Genomic DNA, 17,812 nt, shown 5'->3' with positions numbered 1-17,812 from the left:
ACTAAAACTAGAGGTTCCATTCAACACAGCTATTGCCCTTCTTGTTATCTTCCCAAAAGAATTAAAAGCATCCTACCACAGTAATATATGCACACCCATGTTTATAGCAGCACAATTTATAATAGCTAAATCTTGGAAACAGCACGAATGCCCATCAACTGACAAATGGATAAACAAAATGTAGGTTTTTATATAATGGAGCGCTATTCTGCCATAAAGACAACCTGGAGACATTTCTAGCTAAATGGACGCACCGTGAGACCATACTCTAAATCAGACACATGTGTTTCAATACACCATTGTTTCTCTGGTATGAGAAACCAAAAGCATAAATAAGAACTACAATGTATGACAGATATTGGGAAATGGGAAGAAAATGTTCAAATGGGAAAGAGAACAGGGAGGGGGGAAGAGGAAAGAAAGAAGGGACAAGAAGAAGGGTGAGAATAGAAGGAAAAAATGGAAACAAACTTTGTTAATAAGGAAAAGAGTTGAAGAGAGGGGGAACGGGAAAAAGGAAGAAACAAGATATATCATGTACAATACAAATTCCCTATGATGAATGTGATCATTATGTATCTCTAAAAAATAAATAAATGTTTTGCTTTAAAAAAAACAAGATGGGGCCAGGGATTTAGCTCAGCGGCTCGGTGGCCTGCCTTGCAAGTGCAAGAACCCGAGTTCAATCCCCGGTATGAAAAAAGATAAAAATAAAAAAATTTTTAAAAAGAGAGAAATAAAGGCAAAGCTAGAAGTCAAGGTATTGAGGACTCATCAGGTATGAGCCCCAAATGGTCTGAGCTTCCTGGCAGTCAAGGCAAGAAGAGGAAGACACTATTACCAATGGAGTATTTGTGGGGAAATGCACCCTGACCTCAGACTTCTCATCTGGAAGATAGGATCACAGAGACAACCCCGGCTGGACAGTCAGCAAAGATTCCTGGAAAAGGAAAACCTGAAGTAGGCCTTGGAAGGGCAGGATAAACTGCTGACATTTCCAAGCCCCGTGGACCCAAGTAAGGGTTCACAATGATCCAAGTCCTGCCAACAGGGCTTGAAAGATCAACCTTGAGCCTGTTCTCATTCTCAACCCCAGATTTAAACCTAGAAAAACATTGCCCCAGAAACTGCTCCCATACATCTTTCGATCAAATCCTGTCAAATGCCACTAGGAGTGCAGCCATCACCAAGGCAGAAACAAGAAGGAATATGCACAGACACTAGGCCCTGTTCCTATTGTTGGAGTCACTTGATCAAGTCCTACCTGAAGCTCACCTTTATTTTATTGAAACAGGTGTTTCGTTTTTGTTTTTACTACTTATAACCTAATCCGTCTTTCTGACAATTCATGTTCAGAAAGATATTCTTTCTCACCTAGGAAGAAGTCTCAGATATCTCAGGGATCAGGGAAGTGGGTGGAGCAGAATGTCACCTACCGGAACTGCTGCTGTGCCCTGCTGAGTCCTGAAGCCGGGGAGTCCCTGGGACCAGGTTGAGAGAGGAGAAGGCTTGGGAGCCAGTCAGGGGCCAGACAGGTTCAGTGCCCTGCAGATGTGGGCAGGAGGCTCTGTGGGCAGGAGGCTCTGCGGGCAGGAAGCTCTGCAGCCCCAGACTCAGGGCAGCCGGAACATGGCCATGGGGTCTCTGGAAAGAAGGAAGAAACCAGGAGTAAGCAGGAGGCTCCCCAGTGACAGGGACACAGGGCACAGAGGCTGGGCAAGTGGCTGCCACACCATCCCAAGTTTGTCTTCATGCCCTTCCAGCACTGCCTTTGCCACCCAGTCCCCCAAGCTTCGAAGGTCCTGCCCTGCAGAGAAGGGGGGTCAAGACCTCAGCCACAACAGCCCCCAAACGGGAGGCAGCCCCCTTGCTTTGACTTCCAGCCGTGACTCCTAGCACTCCCTGCCCGGACCCAGCCTCACCCAGGGGAGTATGCAGGTCGCCTGGGAGCCAGCCGTGGCTGGACCACCCCTGTGGGTTCCATGCTCTTCCCAGCTCTCCCAGGCCACCTGGGAGCCCCGGGGATGGAAGCAGGGCTGGCAATTTCTGGTTCAAGACCCATTAAGAGTCCTGGCCTTTGGAAAATCACTATAGCCCATAATTCATCCTCTGAGCACAGGGCTGCCCTGTGTCTTCCTGGCTCCATTAAAGGCACAGTGAAGCCGGGCATGGTGGTGCACCGCCGTGACCTCAGCACTGTGGGAGCCTGAGGCAGGAGGATTGCAAGTCTGAGCCCAGCTTGGCAACTTAGGATCCTTAGTGATCCAGTGAGACCCTGGCCCCACACTGCCATTTCTGTGAATGTGTCACCTCTCCTGGCCAATGCTGGTACTTATCCATGTTACAGCCCTGGCAAAGCAGCCCCAAGACCATCTGGGAACTCATCCTGGGGAGCCCTCTGTACACGGGGCTGCTGCTGCAGGGCTGTGACAACTCGAGACCCCAGGCCACCTCCCTGACCACAGTAGAGGTGACCAGGAAGTGTGGGCTCTGCTTGGCAGAACATCACTCAGCCACTAGAGATGACAAACAGTTGGGTGGAGACCTGGAACAATGAACCCCTGCCGGTACTGAGCGGGAAACTGAGGAAAGGGTGTGGGAGAGGCCGGGATTCATGGGCAGCACCATCCCCTGGAAGCTCACAAAAGGCCTCGCCAGGAGCCACAAGTGAGGTGTGTGTGTGCGTGTGTGTGTGTGTGTGTGTGTGTGTGTGTGTGTGTGTGTGTGTGTGTGTGTGTGTGTGCATGTGCGCACGCATGTGTGTCCCTTACAGGCTCAGTCAGACCCAGGCACCCAGAGCCTCTGGCTGGAAGAGCAGGAGACTCACAGGCTCGTGCACATGCACAACTGTTGTATCACTAACTGCGGCTGGAGCTCAGACTGCATCTCCATCACTTCTCCCTTCCATGTTTCCTCTATTTGTTCACAGAACACCGCGCACCCGACTGCTAGCCATGCCACAGGTACTGGGATGCACCGAGGCACACGACAGACAAGGTTGGTGCTGTTTTATGGTCAAGGGTCACAGAGAACCAGCAACTAAACACAACAGTTCCAAGGGGTGGCATAGGCTGTACAGATCACAGCCAGGATGGGAGAGGGACAGGAAGCAGTGCAGGCCAGGCAGGAAGGAGCGCGTGGGAGGAGCTTCAGATGGGGCCCAAGCATCCCAGATCCCAGGCTCCCACTGCGAGCTTTGGGGTCCTGGGTTCATTTCATTTCCCAAAGCTCAATTCCCTCATCTTTAATGTGCCAACCCAAATCCTCCCACACAAGCTGGGTGAATGATATATCTCAAGAGTTAGCTTTACAAATATTACCATTCCCTGCCTGTCATCCCAGCCCTTAGGAGGCTGAGGCAGGAAGATCAGTATGAGTGCTAGGCCACCCTGAACTATACAGTGAGAACTTGTCTCAAAAAAACAATAAAGGGGTGGGGTGGAGGGACTAAACAGCCCATTTGGGAAGATTCGTAAGTTTCATGTCCATTCTAGTAAGAGACTAGAAATGCTATACAGAGCACTGGAAGAGGCAGGGCAAACTTGGGGGAGCCCATGAGGGTGTGCATTTAGTACAATGCCCACAGCCACACGCATGGTCCCAGGCCTCTGCTTAGCTACCTGCAGGGACAGGCAACTCACTATGCCATGCCCAGCAGAGATCTGTCTCTCTGCAGTCTCTCCTCACACCTCCTCACCTTGCAGGAATCTAAAGCCCTGCCCAGGACCCTGGGGCTCCCTTCCCTGCCTTCCAGCCAAATTCATGGTGGCTGGGTGTGGCTCTTTCTAGAGCTGAGTAACAGGCTCTGTTAGCACCAGGTGGTCTCAGAGATGCTCAGGGCACCCATCCACTTTGCCCATTCAAGGGTCAGGTGCAGGCCTTTGGGCCTAACCCACCCTGCCCAGGCTGGATCTGCCTTCAAGGCTCCATCCTAGTTCCTGCCCAACAAACTGACCAAGGCCCAGCCCCTCCAGCTAGGGGAACTGGCCTGACCCAGTAGCCTCATTCCTGCACGTGGTTGCCTGTGCCCCAAGACCTTGCTCTTTCCCTGTCTCCTCCTCCCTGTGGTCCTGCCACAGCCCCTGAGGCTCCTTTGGACCAGGGCAGGATCAGACCTGGGCTGTGCTGTAGAAGCGGAGTCCCATGAAGCATCCTGCCCCTCCACCTCACCTGCCTGCCTGAGGGACAGAGAGGGGGCATCTGGAAGGAGAAGAGTGGCCTCTGTGGCCTACTGGGGTACCTCCCACTCCCGTGCTGTGTTATGTGCTGAGCTCTCAGGATAACTGGGGATCAGCTCAGAAAGATGAAGGAAGCTGTCCAAATTCAAAAGATGAAATGGACTAGAAATGGCTTCTAAGAGCTAGCATCTGGATCTGAACTTAGGGCTGCTGATTCCCAAATGCCAGGCTTCCCTGTGCTTCCTACCGCCTCTGTAGAGATACAAGGCTGCTCAGATGGGCACCCTGGTGAGAAGATGGGGGCAGAGAGAGGGAGAGAGAAGAGGGGAAGTAAAAGGACAAGGAGTAGCAGAGTCCAAAGGACAGGGTGTGGGGTGGCTTTGGAGCACCCTCTCCATCAGCAGCAGCCCTCATATGCTACCTGCTGTCATCCCCCTCCCATGTGGCTATAGGCTCCCTGTCCACTCCCAGATGCCCAAGCCCAAGGATGCGCCGGTCACTGGGTGTCTATGGTTAGCAGCAGCCCACCCTCCCTGAGGAGGACAGGTGGGCCCTGCGAGCCAGCTCACGCAGGGAGACAGGCAGACGGTGACAGCCTGTGCTACCCTGGGCACGGCCACCTGCCCATGCCTCGCCGGGGATCCAGCACCCAGCCTGTCCTTGGCCCCACACAGCCAGCCAGGTGTCCCTGCACCCAGCTGGAAACCTGCATGTCCCCAGAGCATGCAGGGTTTCCGCACAGCCTTCCCACTTAAGATCTCTTTCCTCTGTCTAAGAAAGAGAGAGTGGGGGAGGGAGGAAGGGATGGGGAGGATGAGAGGGAGGGAGGGAGCAGAGAGGAGGACGGAACCAAGGGAGAAACCCACCCCACTGCTGTATCAAGGTCGTGGGCACCCGCGTGGGGCGGGCGGGTGCACAGCCTTTAATCTGGGAGCTCAGGCCAGGAGACTAAGCGCTCCGCGCCGAGTACATTACTGCCCTGAATGATCTGTCGGCTCCTATTAGGCTAAATATCTCTGTAGATGGGGAATTATCCTCAGAACAGCAACTGCCTGCCTCTTGGGGAGGGGCAGGGAACCCTTGTTGTGGGGGCTGGAGGGGCAGGACCTACCTGACCCCCTCCACCCCTGGCTGGAAAGCTGCTGTGGTAGCCGAGTTGCCCCTTGCAGCAGGTGCTGCTCCCCCACATTCTCCCTCTGCTCCCTCCCTCCAGAGCCAGGAAGGCAGCCAGACCCTGGGCCATGGCTTGACAATGCCCTGGCCAACCAGGTGACCCTGGGCACATCTGAGCCTCTGTGTCCCTGTCTGCTGGGTGGATCTAGCTGTTCCTATCTGAAAGCTGGCTGTGTGGGTGGTGAGTAGGGAGCAAGTCAGAACAAGGCAGGATGGGCTCCAGTCTGTGTGCCATGGTAAAGACTCCCCTCCAACCTCCCTGGCCCACCTGCGCACTACCACCTCCTCCAGGAAGCCGTCCTGATCCCACCCAAGTCTCTCCTCCCTCAGGCACTGCATCATTTACTCCTCAGTCCCACCCACCCACCTGCCAGGCCCAAGTACCCAGGACCCTGTCAGGGTTTACAGCTTGGAAGCAGGGGCTGGGAGTAGGAATGATGGCCTGTCAGATGCAGGCTGAGCCCGGAGGGGTGACTTGCAGAGGCAAACAGCCAGCAGCAGCCAGGTCAGGAAGCAGAGGTCCCAGGACACAGCTCTGCAGCAGTAGGCAGGACAGGATGAGGCAGTGCTGGGCAGGGTGGAGAAGCATGGTGGTGAGGCTCTATTCAGGGTCCCTGGCACATCAGGCAGGGAGCTGCCCAGGCCAGGAGAGGACCCAGGTCAGGAGGGGCAGACTGGCCTGCGTGTGGGGGTGAGGGTCAGAGAACTCAGATGGGTCGGTCATGGGGCGCCAGGCGGGGAGGGCCTGCAGACACCAGTCTCTACCCACGGGGTCCCCTGCTACCATGGCAAACACCTGAGACAGCTCAGGATGCCCCCTCACAACAAAGAATACAAAATGCCCAGGGTCCTGCATCTGGAGCACACAGCCTGTTGGGGAGAAGGAAGACAGAGACAGCTCCAAGCTGTGGGACCATGGTCAGTTAGGACAGGCTTCCAGGAAGAAATCTTGGAAGGGTCCTGAGGGCGGAGGAGCTGGCTTGGAAGCAGCAGGAGAGCGCTGCAGATTGACAGCAGCCCACAAGAAGGGCTTGTGGGGTAGTTGAAGGGGGGCTGATCCCATCCCAAAGGCACTGGGAGCCTGAGGGTTTTAGATGGGGCTGAGAGGACCCAAGCTGGGTTTGAGAAAGACCTTCCTGTTTGACTGGGGGAGGATAAATTACACAGGAGCACAGGACAGAAGAGGCTTGAGTCAAGTTAGGACAGAGCCAGTGGCCAGGGAGAGAGCATGGGTCCTGGGGTGCAATGGGGTTGCAGTCCACAGTGAGGTGGGGCTTACACCAGTAGTACTGACATGTACCAAGCACATAGCTGCCTGATGTCCACATAACAGGTGCAAACTTGGCAAAGCTCTTGAAGACCATGGGTGACTTTGATCTGCACAGCACTCAGGCAAGGCAAACAGACCAGGCATTTGTTGCTCATTTCATTATCCATCGAGCGCTTGTTGAGAGCCATTTATATTCCAGCACAACCCTAGCCCCTTCAGCAGAAGGGGAAACTGAGACCCAAAGATGCTGCCCCAGAGTCCCGGGAGTAAGCTGTAACCATTTGGCTTGGAGGTGTTCCAAAGGGTTTGGGAAGGAGCAGGGTGGGTATCAGACAGGAACTGGGCCAAGGGTACATCCAGAAAGGGGTGGTCACAGGTCAGGGTGAAGTGAACATCAGCGTTGGTGGGGTGGGGAGCCAGCAAGGCTGAGGGAGGGAAGCACCGGCCTGGGCAGGCAGAGGCACAGAGCAGGAAGAGCAGGGTCACTGGCCTGCTGGAAGGGGCACTCGGGTGAGGCTAGGGGTCAGAGTGGGCATGTCAGGAGGGTGCAGCAAGGGCAGGGCAGGGAGTACCTGCTGACAGGAGCAGCCCACGGACAGTGGCCTGGGTGGCCAAATGCACAAGGGGGCTAAGAGCCAAGAAAAGGAAAATTGTCCCCACGTGGCTCCCTAGGGTCCCCAGAGATGGGCAAGAAGAACAAAGAGCCACTCCCTGCCTCCCCTGCCAGGAGCCAACATGCTGGGCCATTTGGGTTGGCTCCTCCGCTCAAGCCCCCTCCTCCACCCAGATCATCCATCGACATTGCTGCTGGGGACCCTGAAGTCCCTCCCTTCCATCACAACAAACTGGACCTGAAAACACAAGACCACACTTGGCACACAGCAGGTGTGCACTAACCATCATACATCCTGTCCTGGTGGCGGGGCCCTGGAAGTCCAGTCAGCACCCTCAGCACTTTGGACACACCAAGTGCTCAGTTGACTCCCTGGCCTGAGTTTAACTGCTAACCAATCGGTAGCAATGTGGCTACTCAGAATACTGCCCAGGGAGCAGATGCAAAGACACGGCAAGACAAGGTCACAGAGGCAGGGGCCCCTCTGCCCACATATCAGCACCCAGGGACTCAACAGGCTGGCTGGCACCTAGGGCATGGGAGGCTGAGCCAGGGCACCCCAGAGGATCCTGGAGAAATAGGGGCCCTAGGCCCATCCAACCTGCTCCCAGGGTTCCTCATCACACCCACAGCCCAGACACAGTCCCTTAACCCATTCTGCTTCATACCAGCCTCAGCTCACACCACTGGAATGGAGTTAGTCACAGGGAGGAGTCAGAGCAGAGTCAGGAAGGCTACACAGAGGTGGTGGCTTTTCTCTCTTTCCAGTGTTAAGGATTGAAATCAGCGTCTTTGCACTGAGCTACATCCCCAGTCTTTTTTTTTAGATTTTATTTATTTATTTATTTTGAGATAGAATCTCACTAAGTCACTGTTACCCAGGCTGGGCTTGAACTTGTGATCCTCCTGCCTCAGCATCCCAGAGTGCTGGGTTTCCAGGAAAGTGACACCATGTCTGGCCTGAAGGTGATGGCTTTTCAACTGCCCCAGCCTCCCTGCATCTCCTGTGAAATGGGACTGTTCTACCACTATGACAAACACCCTTGCTACTCCTACTAATAACATAATAACTAAGGCATCCCAAGAGTGCTCTGTGCCATGTCCTGAGTGAGCAGTTGGTGCCCGAGAGCTCAGAGTGGCACTGAGGCCCAGTGTGCTCCTCCCCAACTCCCAGGTCAGCTGCACTGGCAGTGGAGGGGCTGCTCAGGCCCAGGCCCTGCTCGGACAGCTGAGGTGGGGAAGTAGTGAGGTGGGTGTCACCAGTGGTCAAGGACCCTGAGTTGTATGCCAAGTATTTTTCAGCCTCACTCCAGTGGCCACTCCTGCTGAATCTGGGCAAGCAGTTTGGGTGGGGCAGCATTCTTCAGAACCAGGCAGAGGCTCCAGGGCAAAGGGTGCAGCAGCAGGAAGCCCAGGGCAGGGCAGCAGTGCAGGCTGAGAAGACAAATGAGAAGCAAGGCAGTGGGGAGAGAGGTCTCTTCTCTGGCTTCCAGCAGCTTCTACCTTCAAAGCGCCCCATGTCCCAGGTGGGTGAGGCACCCAGGAGGGCCAAGGTGGCCAGTAGGGCCTGAGAAGTCTTGCATGGGACAATGGACTCAGGGTACAGCAGAGAGATGGGAGCTCAGCATGGAGCTAGGACACAGTCCACCACAGGCTCAGACCCTACATTAAGCATCATTGGATCTTCACAGTTGCTCAGTTCCCACAAGGCTTTTGAGTCTTGGATTGGCAGCATCTAAGACCCCTGGCAGTGGCAGGCAGGCCCTGCCTCTACTACTCTGTGTTCTTGGTCAGGTGCCTTTCCCGCCCTCTTGGGTGCCCAGCTGCTCACTGGCAACATGAGGCGTCCAGGATAAGGGATTCCAGGGTGCAGCTCCCACAGACTCTGCCCCTCCCAATTCCCAGGGGGAGCTCAGGCCCTGTGACAGTCCCCCTTCTTCATGGAGCATGAGGCCGAGGTCAGGTGACTCCTTTCCAACCCAAGGCAAGGGGAGGAGCCTTTGACCCCTTGTTACTGCTCCATTTGGACAAGCTGAGTGCTCCAAGGCCACAACGTGGGTATCAGGATTGTAAATGTCTAGATGAGGAAAGTGAAGCTCAGCCAGGGGAAGGGACATGTGGAGGTGTTGATAGGCTGTGACCATGCACCACATAAGAGGCCTGGTTCAGCACCTCGGACAGCTCCCCAACTGCTCCCTAACCCCAACCGGCCCAGCTGTGTGCACTCTTGGAGTCGTTGCCTTCACCAGTCCTTCTCCCCACCTGACTACCACCAGCTGCCCTGCTGCCAGATGCGCAGATCTCTTCCAGGCCCCTGGAGTGGCTGTGATCTGGCCACCAGCAGCTCTTACTCCCTTTCACTTGTGACTTCAGTTTCCTTTCCCAGCAGCTGCCCCATGCCCTTTCTGGTTAGCCCTGGCTTCCTGCTGACCCTCCCTCTGCACCCTTCCTCTTGGGACCTTATTCAAATTCTGAACTACTCCCCCTAGAAATCTTCCAAATGGCCCACAGATGGGAACTTTTGTTGCTGAAGACTGTCTGGAAGGCCCAAGAGAGCAGTCCCTTGCGTGGGACTACTGTTTTGTGTCCTCATGGCTTCCAATTCCCAGAGGGTTTTGAGTCTGGGACAGGGAAACCTGGCAATCCTGGCAGCAAAGGAAGCACCTCAGGATCCTCATGTACTGTTTGCCTTGACCCCAGTGTCTTGCTCCTCTAGCCCAGCATGAGTCTCAAAGGGATCTGCAGTCCACCCATCTCTGTACCACTGCCTCCTGGGCCATAATGGAGCCACCCACCTCAGCCTGTGTCCTCCTGTCCCTCCACCCAGCTCCCCACCCACGGGGAACCAGGGCAACGTTATGAACCCCAAGTTCGATTTGGCCCATGCCCCCAGCACGGGAGCTCTAGTTTCAAGATCCAGCTTTCCATTCATCCATTTGTTGAACTTGGTGCTCCAGGCTGCAGTGCTGCTGGGCACAGGCAGTTAAGAGAGAGCACGTGGAGCATGGCTCCCCATACCACGCACAGATCCTAGAAGAGACAAAGGTACAGACCTAGCCCTTTGGAGCTTCCTCAGGGTCCCAGGGCCCAGCCTGCACAAAGGCTGAGCAGAAGAACCCTGAAGTCTGTGCAGGGGCACCCAGGCCAGGCCTGTAGCTCAGTAACAAGCCTGCAGAGGTTGGGTGGCTGAGGCAGTCTGGTGCCTACCTGATAACCTCCTCAGATCCTCCTCCTTCTCCTTACCTGTCACAGACCACTCCTACCTCATGGGAGACACTTTTCTGGCTTCGTGGATGGCACTGACAGTTGTGCCACCTTCTAGAACACTGGGCAAGCTCCCCCAGCCTCCCAGAGGGTAGGCGCAAGACAGGAAGGTAGCACAGAATGGCTAGGGGATGTTCCCACCATCAGAATCAGCCAGGACATCAGGCAGGAGCAGGCATACCATCTGTGGCAGCTCTGCTCTCTTTGTTGGAAGCTCTGACCTCCAGGACCACCAATGGAAACATAGGTGCCCAGGGCCCCGCAGAAAGGGCTGGAAGAATGGCACAAAAGAGGGGACACTCTCTCACCCAGTGGCAAACCAATCCACAGAGAGCAGGGCTCAGCGCTTCTGGCAGCAGTGACACCAACTCTGTCTAATGTGAGGTAATTACAGTTCTTCCTGACACTGAGATGGTTTTAAAGGCCATCCAAAAGAAATTGCCTATAATGAGGTGAAGGGTTTACATGCTGGACATCAAGGCAGCTGGCAACCGGTGGGATTCGGGCTGGGGACCAGAAGGAAGTGGTGGCGAGAGCATAAGGGCCAGGGGAGAACAGAATGGTTGAGGAGCCAGGAGGGAGGACAGAAACCCAGTCAGAGAAGTTCCTGTGATATAACAGCCTAGTATGCCCTGAAGAGCAGCGAGGGGTGTGAGGCTGGTGGGGCTGGGACAGGGGCAGCACCCATGATGAGGAAGTCCAAGCTCAGAGAGGAAATGAAGGCCCTGGGAATCCCCCCAGTCTCTGCAGACATCACTGGTCACCAGGCAAGGCCCACTGGAATACAGAGGTCCCAGCCCAGTCACCAGGTCCTAGGAGAAGAGAACTGGTTCACAGACCCGTGGAGGGAGTCAGGTGAGATGGAGGCAGAGACTGCAGAGCCACAGCCACAGGTCTAAGCACACAAAGCCAGCCAGCAGCCCCCCAAGTCTGGAAGAGGATAGGGAAGCTTCCAGGGGAGCTTCACAAGCACAAGGCCATCATCTTGATTCAGACTTCCAGCTTCCAAAGCTTTGAGGAGTGAGTTCTGTTGAGTGAAGCCATCAGATTTGTGATGATTTATTATGAGACCTCCAGGAAACTAAAGCAATGGCTGTTCTAACAACTGCAACTGTTCAATGGTGGAAAAGCACCCTCAAAAGGAGATGAGCCCCCTCATCCCCTGAGGTGTACAAGCAGAGGCCCTAAAACCCAAGGAGCAGTTCCTTTGAACAGTTTCCAGTGCAGTTTCCCACTGGGCCTCCTGTTGGACCCCACCCTATGTAGCCTTGGGGATAGAGCCCAGCAGCGTTAACCCATCCCATCCCACAGGTGTGGAAACTGAGGCAAATTCCTGCCCAAGAGCACTGTGGCCAGCAGAGCCAGCAGCTGGTCTAGGATCTAGATACTGGCTCCATCTCCCGTCAAATTTTCCCTGTCTAATTCAACAGTGCCTCAAATGCAGAGAAGAATCCATTTCCCTGGACTCAGTCATTGCAGACTGGAAGTGCTGTCCCTGCAGAAAGGCCTCTCCCAAGCTGCCCCAAGTTTTCCAGGGATGCTATAGGTGCTCTGCTCTACTATGTGTGGCCTGGTGGAGTCACCAGCCTCTCTAAAAGAGGCTGCACTGGCTAGCAAGTACTTACTGAGCACCTTCTGTTTGCACAGATTAGGGTGAGGTACAGCCCAGGTATAGGCTGAGTCTATGCAGGTCGGGCCACCTTGGGAAACTCTGTAGTGAGCCCTCAGACCAACTCTGACCTCTTGCTGGGTATCCTAGGCCTCCTTGGGGACAGGGGAGGTGAAATGTGTAAGACAGTTGGTCCAAGGAGGGCACCCAGGGTGGGGCAGGCAGAGGGGCAGACCATGAAGTAGAGGTTGAAGGGAAGGGAGGCAGCCCCTTCTGCCCTTAGGAATGGGCAGGACATGCAGCTCCTGCCCCATTTGCCCAAGGGGCTGGAGACTTTCACAAAGGTTCCAGATGGGGTAAGAGCACGAGGCAGGCTTGACGGCCCAGGCACCTGGCTCTAAAATGCCAGCTAATTGGCACTGAGTGGCCAAGGGATGTGAGGAGCGGACTTTGAAATCACCTAGTGTGCCAGGTCCAGCAGGAACAATGGGCCACCCAGCCGGCAGAGAGCCTCAGCTCCTAATTAGGTGTGGCTTTGAACACAGAGGCATCAGATTAATGAGGTTTGCAGCACTGGCTTGCACAGGGAGGCAGGCTGCCTCTGTTCTCTGATTGTGGTTTGATGCCAAAACCTAGTTCTCTAAATCAAAGGTTCTCCTGAAACTCCACTTTCTGACACATCCTGGGCTCAAGCCAGCATCTTTGTCAGGGAGCTGAACCTTTGCCTGGGTCCTTCCCTCAAGGAGACTCCAGAGTGGGATCCCTGCAGCCCAGGGGAGACAGGTGAGCTGGGGCAGCCCCCAGAGGGCCTGCCCATAGCAGCCTGGACTCTGCTCTTGGCAGCTTGAGGAATGCCAGGCTCTGCAGGATCTGCTGGCCAATTTCCCATGGCTGGCATCTGCTCACAAGCCTTAGGGGCTGCTTCACTGATCTTAAGAGAGGATTAAGACATCATAGGAGTCAGCCCACACCACCTTGGCCTCTCCTGTCCTGGCCATACAACCTCCTGCCCGGTACAACAGGCCCTTCTCACCCGCTCCCCCCAGCCCTCCAGGACGCCCCTGTTGTCACCCCATTGGACTTAACCACCTCACCCTCAACACCCAGCCCCACAGGGTGGCTTCTTTACCACCAGTCACCGGTCTTTTTTCAGTCTCCAAGAACTTCCAGCCCTGAATCCCTGCTTCCCAGGACATCTGCTTCTTGCCCTGGTTCTACTGCTTCATGGTGTGATTTGTGCTTATTTTGCCCTGCCACTCCTAGGGGACTATGGCTTAAGGATGGGAATAGGATCAGTGTCACCTAAGTGGCCCCTGCAGTAAATACACTGGTGACAGGAAAGATCCCACCACTTGCCTTTGGCCTCATAGGGCCACAGGGAGAGAAAACACCGCCCTGTCCTCAGTTTCCTCATCTGCCAATTGGGAATGAGGCCTGGTCCTTCACAGGGCTGCTGGGGTATCCAGAGTGACACTGGACAAAGCAAGCATTTTGGGGAGGCAGAGCAGTGCAGGGGGCAGGTGTCCCTGGGAAGCATGTGGGAGGAGATGGCCTCTGGGGTAGGGGCCCAGGACCTGACAGGGAGGAAGACTACCAGGGGCTGTCAAGTCACTTAATCTCTCTAAACTGGCTTTCTCGCATGAACAGTGGCCTCGGGACTTACAGGATACAGGCATTAAATTCTCCTCAATCCTCAGACCACCTTGGGCGCGGGTGCTGTTATGAATCTGCTGTACAGAGAAAGGGAGGCTTGGAAAGGCAACCTGACCCAGGGAAGGAGCCACACGAGGCCAAGCAAGGAACATCCCGGCTCTCGATTCTTGTCTGAGCTGGACACAAGATGGCACTGGGCAGGTGAGTAGGCTCCCAGCTCCTGGGGCCCCCTCCAGACCTTAAGTCAGTCCCCCACCCACCCACCCTGCCTTCTATCCTCTACCTATGGCTCTTCCTCCCAAGACCTTCACATCCCACGTCTTCTGCCCTGTCCTGTGCCCTGTGCAGGTGGGGTCCACAAGCATCAGGGTAATCGACCTCAAATACCCTGGCCAGTCGGCCCTTCATAATCCCTGGGTGAACCAGCCCCTCAGCCCCCACAGCAGGAAGCCAAATGCTTTGGAGTAAGTAAGACCTGAAGCCCACACCCCTGAGAGGTCCAGGTCTTCAGCCACCAGCAGGCCCAACATGGCCCAGAGGTCTCTGCTTGAATCACCAGCCACCTCTCCACACTCAGGGACCTCGCAGCCTCTGTGGGCCTGGCACTCTCAATAAGGCCTCATGCCATTTCCCTGCTGATAGCCACGTGCTGCCCACACCACAGCTCCTGTGGGCTCCAACACCATGCCCCAGACCCTGGGGATTTGGGGACATCTGTCATCCACAGTGCTGTTTTCCTGGATCTTCTATCCTCCCTGTCAGCAAAGTCATGCGCTGCTGTCTGCCACCCTTTAGGAATCGCCTTTAATTACACTGAATTTTTAACACATCAATCTCAGGAGGTTCTACAGTGCCTGATTCATTTATGTAACACTCATGAAATAACAAAATGACCGAGACAGCAGCCAAGTCCATGGGGAGAGGGGTGTGGTGAGCCTGGTCTGAGTCTTAAGTGTGGTGGTGGCCACAGGGCACAGAAACACGCACATGCATACACATGCATGCACAGCTGTGCACACACACATGCACACACACGCACATACACAAGAGCCCCTCCACCTGGGCAGGGCCCAGCAAGGCCCGTGGACTGCACTGGTGTCACAGCTTGGTGAATGTGCTGACCTCGTGTTCTTGGAGTGACTATGTCTTGGCTTCCCGGTCTCCACCTGTCCCTGACATCCCTCGTGTGCCTTCCCAGCTTCTCATGTGGGCCCTGCTCCTTGCTCTTCCATTTACACAGCCCCTGGGTGATCCTGGTGACACGAGGTCTCTTTTCTTTCTTTCTTTCTTTAGTTTCTTGGTACTTTTTAAGTATACAATGCAGCTACATTCATCATTGGGATCTTGCACCTTTACATGACAGATCGTGGTTCTCATTTTTTCCCCTTACCCGTGCTCTCCCTTCAGCCTCTCTACCCTCCCCTATGTACAAAGACTTTGTTTTCATTTTTTTCTTTTCCCTTATTTCCTTTCCCCTACCCTTCCCTCCCCTACATCTTTAGCCTTTTTCTTCCTATTTCACGTTGTCAGTTATATAATCTGGATCTTATTTACACTTTTAATTTTTCTTACCAGAGAAACTATTCAGTATTTACACATCTCTTATTTATTTCACATAACAGTATGACCTCAATATGCATTCATTTCCCTATGACTGACTAGTTTCTCATTCTTTACGGCTGAGTAGTACTCCATTTTATAGAAAAACCACATCTTCTTTATCCAGTCAACACAAGGTCTTTGACCACCCTCAATAGCGCAGGCTCTGTGTCCCCATCCCTGCTCCATTCTCTCCTAAGCTCAGCCACAAGACAGATCTGTGTGAGGTCACTGGGAAGCTGTCTTCCCATGTTCCCACAGGCCCTCCCATCCCAGGCTCTGCCTCTACAGTGAGTCTGGAGCCATCTATGTCCCTCTATCCCATGGCTTCTGCCACGTCCCAGTCTGTTCTGGTCTCCCTGCGGCAGCCCAAAGTCTGTCTCACTGCCCAATCTCTCAGGAGCTCAGCATCGCCCCTTAGAAAATACTCCAGGACCAGTGTCATATACCTGGTGCTTGGCGCCCTCCTACCACACAGCCCCCTCCTCCCACACAGGCCTTCCCGAGGGACCCAAGCATTGCCAGGCCTCCCATCCCCCTCCCAGCCTGGGGATCGTGTAGGCTTAGCACCCAGCACACAGTAGGTACACAGTCTGGCAACACCCCCGCTCCTGGAGGCAGCCAGTTCACCACAGCCAGGAGGGTGCCCGCGCTGACACTCAAAACAATAACTGATACCCAGATGACTCGGCGACACACTAATCCCCAACGTCTCAATTGGAGCTGTTTCCAGCAGTAAAGTTGGCTGCTTTATGGCCTCAGGAAGATGTCAGCCATGGTAAAATTATCACCCAGTGGAGTCGTCGGTTTAAATACCTTGGAAACTAAACTCCTCCTGTGGGGCTCATCCCCCTTGTCCTGGATGCCAGCCATTGCCTGGCCTTCTGGGACACAGAGGCCCTGGGACTGGACCTGCTGGAGTGGGCGGCCACCTTCTCCACAGGTGACTGTGCTCCTACGGTGGACAGGACAGTGCCGTACTTTGTGTCAGACACAGAGGACAGGTGCAGCCTGTACAGTGAGGCCTTGTGGGGCGGTGCAGCCCCGAGCAGGGTGTGGCTGGGGACCAGAATGTGGCATGACCTGACTGTTGCTGCTCCAATGAGCAGAATCCCATGCACTGTCCAAGAGGTAGGGCCTCTGTGCCACCAGGTGGGACATGGCTCAGCTGGCTGTTGTCCTCCAGCCCTGTGGTGCTGGGATTTCAGCCATAAGGGAGTGGAACTCCTGGGGCAAAGGAACGCCAGTTCAAGCTCGCCTGCACCACGGACAGTCCTTGCAGACGACACACCAGACATACCACATGCGGGCTGTCTGCATGCAGAGGAGCCTGCTGAACACCAGCCCGCCCCTCTCACTGCAGCTCCCTGCCTCCTTCTGGAGGGACAGAAACACCTCTGGCTGGGCCATGGCACTCTAGATGCCATCCCTCTTGCCCACAGGTGCCTGCCCCCTTCCTCTCCACCCATCAGAGGCCAAGGGTGAGGCCATACCCTCCAGGAAGCCACACCTGGCTGCTGCGGTTGGTCTGGGCTCCTCCTTCTTGCTCAAGGTTGGTGGGCTGGACAGGGGAGCCTAATAAGTCCTTGTGTCTCACAGCCAGCAGGATGGGGAAGGGAGATGATGATGATGATGATGATGTGTGTGTGTGTCCTACAATAACAACCACAGAACACAGCACTGTATTTGCTACAGGCCAGGCCCTTCACAGATAGCTCATTCACTCAAATGGTATAACAAGCCTATGAGGGACTCTTCTTCTATTATGTAAAAGGGGAACAGAAGAACAGAGAGGCCAAGTGACTTGTCCAAAGCCACACAACAGCAAATAACAAAGCCAAGTTCACACCCTGGTGGGCCCTGCTGCTCATCCCTCTCCAGGCTCATGCTGCACCCCACCTTGGGCCCTCACACCAGTTATCTGATGTGAGCAACCATGGTGCCTCATGATGCTGGGAGTCAAGGTGTGCAGAAGTACACCTGTCCACACACACAGCACTAGTGAACACACCCAGACCTGCATGTACATACATGTGAATGAAGAGGCCTCCCCGTAGCTCTACCCTGAGTGCTCCTTCCATCTTGGCCCCAGTGGGTATTGTTTGCCTCTGCTGCTGCCTGTCCCTTTGCAGAGGGGGTGACTGAGTTGCATAGAGGGTCAGGCACACCCCTTAGGTCACACAGCAAGCCAGGGACAAACTGGGCCAGTGCCAGGGGTAGGTGCGTCCTGGCGAATGCTCAAATACCTGCACACCATCCCAAAGTCCCCCAAAACTCCCAATTCCAGACCCTTTCTCTATTCCTACCTGCTTGGAGGAGGACAGAAATAAAAAGATAAAGATGCCTAAGAAGGTAGTGAAGGAAGAGTAAAGGAAGAGGATGCCAGGAGCAGAGGAGCCCGCTCAGCCGCCAGTGTCTGCCCAGAAGGAGAGGAGGGAAGAGGGGAGGGGAGA

General features: G+C 54.8%; 1 long non-coding RNA gene across 1 annotated transcript in view; it reads right to left on the bottom strand.

Annotated features, from left to right (window-relative positions):
• Positions 1 to 1,572: 1,572 nt before the first annotated feature.
• The window catches only part of LOC117283342, a 79,080-nt gene continuing 62,840 nt past the window's right edge, over positions 1,573 to 17,812 (bottom strand). Inside the window, exon 3 of the long non-coding RNA XR_004514302.1 lies at positions 1,573 to 1,644. This is a non-coding gene — a long non-coding RNA (uncharacterized LOC117283342). The remainder of the gene's footprint in view (positions 1,645 to 17,812) is intronic.

The sequence above is a fragment of the Fukomys damarensis genome, unplaced genomic scaffold, assembly GCF_012274545.1.
Source record: "Fukomys damarensis isolate Sample0158 unplaced genomic scaffold, DMR_v1.0_HiC HiC_scaffold_25, whole genome shotgun sequence".
In the NCBI taxonomy this organism is placed as follows: Eukaryota; Metazoa; Chordata; class Mammalia; order Rodentia; family Bathyergidae; genus Fukomys; species Fukomys damarensis.
The sequence above is the reverse complement of the archived record's forward strand: the minus strand, read 5'-3'. Positions and strand labels throughout refer to the sequence as shown.